The sequence below is a fragment of the Euprymna scolopes genome, chromosome 40, assembly GCF_053919585.1.
Source record: "Euprymna scolopes isolate OS-2025 chromosome 40, ASM5391958v1, whole genome shotgun sequence".
NCBI classification, from domain to species: Eukaryota; Metazoa; Mollusca; class Cephalopoda; order Sepiida; family Sepiolidae; genus Euprymna; species Euprymna scolopes.
This window is the reverse complement of record NC_136521.1, coordinates 44603282-44606072: the sequence shown is the minus strand read 5'-3', so window position 1 is coordinate 44606072 and position 2791 is coordinate 44603282. Positions and strand designations below refer to the sequence as shown.

Sequence of the window (2791 nt, the reverse complement as noted above, 5' to 3'; positions counted from 1 at the left end):
CGATGTTAGATAATAACATTGTTAAAAGTTAAATGAGTTATTATCGATCTATATATCCGTCTATCCATCTCTTTATCTCTTTATCTATCTATCTATCTATCTATCTATCTATATATATATATATATATATATATATCCAGTGATTATGTTAAAATAGTTTGGATTGGAAGTTATTTATTGTTTCGTGAGTAGAATTAGTCTGGAATGTAAAAATGGGTTTTAGCTGAAGATGTTTGCATAAATTTGTCAAGTTAAAAATAAACAAAATAACCCTGAGCAGTTGCGTATGTGACAGAGGTCACACGTTAGGAGATAACGTAACGGACTGACAGGTCAAGAGGTCAAGAAGATTAGATTGAGGAGTTTGGTCATGAAAGTGAGCAGACATGCTTCAAAGCCTGGAAGCGGACTGGAAGGAAGAAGCATGTAAACACGTCTTGTGAAGACCACTGAGACAGCTGAAATACATTTATATTTAAAAAAATATAGTGTTGTTCTGTGGTTTCACAAAAGAAGAAAAAAAAACAGGTGTTTCAATCGGTTATGGTGTTAGTAATTGCGTGTTTAATCACAGAGCCCAGCTGTGGAGACAGAAGAACTCCTGGAGAAAGAAAAGTTATGAAGCATATATATTCTTCTTCATATAAAACAGGATACCTTTATGTAAATACGAACTGTAATATATCCCCGTGTGATATCCCGCTGTATAGCATATGTCTATACGTCTAGTTGATACGTGGCTATATACAACGATTCGTTTATCTGGTGCCATTTGGAGAACAATATATCACATGACTCAATTTATACGTCGATATATAATCCCTTGGCTATACAACAATACGCGTCTACTATATTTGCAATAATCGTCTTTCGTTCTTTGAGATCATTATATTAAGCGGCTTTACACCTCGTCTAGAGCGATTTCTTTAAATAAATAAAAACGTCCTAGTGGCGCTGCTGAGGGCTGTCTTCCTATCTGAAATTTCACGGAAATTAAAATAAACTAGTTCGCAAATTGTGATCTGTGTCGACTAGATACTCGCCGTTGATGTTAAATCGATTTCCAATTGCAAATAGGTGTAAGTAGAGGGATCCAAAAAGTAGTGCCTCCTATTCTTTATTTAACCCGAATGTATAAGCGGGGATAGCAAATTGCATTGCTATGATGATAAAACTTATGTACGCATATCTGAAACTTTCTGCTCTCTGTTGCAGATATTGACTGTGTGAGACTCTAAAAAAGCACCACTTGTCATGGACGTGCGTCAGAAGCAGAAATGTGCCATTGAATTCCTCCATTCAGAAAAATGTGAACCGATCAACATTCATCGGCGCCTGTTGAACGTTTACGAAGTCGATGCAGTTGATGTCAGCTCAGTTAGGAGACGGGTTCGTCGATTTCAGAGTAGCGAGAGAGATATGAGTGACAAAGCACGCTCCGGACTTTTACGACCGAAGCATCAAAAGAGACTGGCAAAAGTGCATTGAGAATGGTAGTGACTATGTAGAAAAAATATACCCTGGAGAACAAAATGTTGCTCGTTTTAATGATTCTTTTTCCGTCCTCGTAGGTCTTTAACGCTTTAGTTTTTTGGTAAAAACTAGGGGGACTTACCTTTGGAACGACCGTCGTATATTACTGGCATTCCAACGCGTACCGTTTACTTTAATTGGCTATACTAATATAAGAACCAGCGTTTTTTTTTTTGCATTATATTTTGTTACTTTGTTTTTGTATTTAATGCCTGCCAAGGGAAAAATTTGCAACTTAAAGAAAATCTCTTCTTCGTTTTAAAACAAGACCTTTCTATTTTATTCTTTATCCCCCCTCTTTTTATTTCAACCATTTATTTTTAGTCGCGTGCATTCTGTCGGTCCGTCGGTCTGTCGGTCGGTCTGTCCGTAACACTTTTGTGCTTGGCCTTTTTGGTTAAGATCAAAGGTCTGTTGTTAATAGATGCTGTTCTTCGCTTTTTTTTTTTTTTTTTTTAGCTTTTCTTGGCCTTTTGGACAAGAGCAGAGTGTAGTATCTGTTCCGGCAGATACTGCAAGCAAAGACCATATTTGGGGGCAGCCTTACATATAAGACCTTGGTCAATGTAGGGGCAACCCTTCATACCAATTGTCACTATCCAACTCCCCTACTCCCCGGGGAGTTGGTCCCCATTTCCCCTTCACTCCTCACATTAAAAATCGGCCTTGTGCCTAATTAGCTCGGCGGGGGAGCAAATAAATAACCCTTTTCTTGGCCTTTTGGCCAAGATCAAAGTGTAGTATCTGTCTGTAGTATGAATTTTTTTTAATATTGTTATCTTTTTTGTATTTTTTAATATAAATAAAAAATGTTTTTAAAATTGGGTTTAAGTAGGACCCTCTCCCACCACACACACATAAATACAAATTTAAAGGGGTAACCATGATAAAAGAGGCTGGCCGAGAGAAAAAGCATTTAAAATTTACAACAGAGACGAGATGGATCAACCAACCTCACCATCCCCTCTTCTTTTTGAGTTGGCCTTGTGCCTAAGATTTTATTCATTTTCCCAATTGCATTTTTTCTTCCTGTGAATAAAAAATTTAATATCTCAAAGTGTAGTATCTGTTCCGGCAGATACTACAAGCAAAGACTATATGTGGGGGAAACCCCACATATAAGACCTTGGTCAATGTAGAGGCAACCCTTCATACCAATTGTCACTATCCAGCTCCCCTACTCCCCGGGGAGTTTGTCCCCATTTCCCCTTCACACATTCAAGTTGTTTTTGAAGGATTTCAGTTATTTTTTAAGCAT

General features: G+C 37.5%; 1 pseudogene; it reads left to right on the top strand.

The window, feature by feature from the left end:
* The first annotated feature begins 2236 nt into the window (after window positions 1-2236).
* On the top strand, window positions 2237-2317 carry LOC145265862 (U2 spliceosomal RNA; annotated as a pseudogene).
* Window positions 2318-2791: the final 474 nt, after the last annotated feature.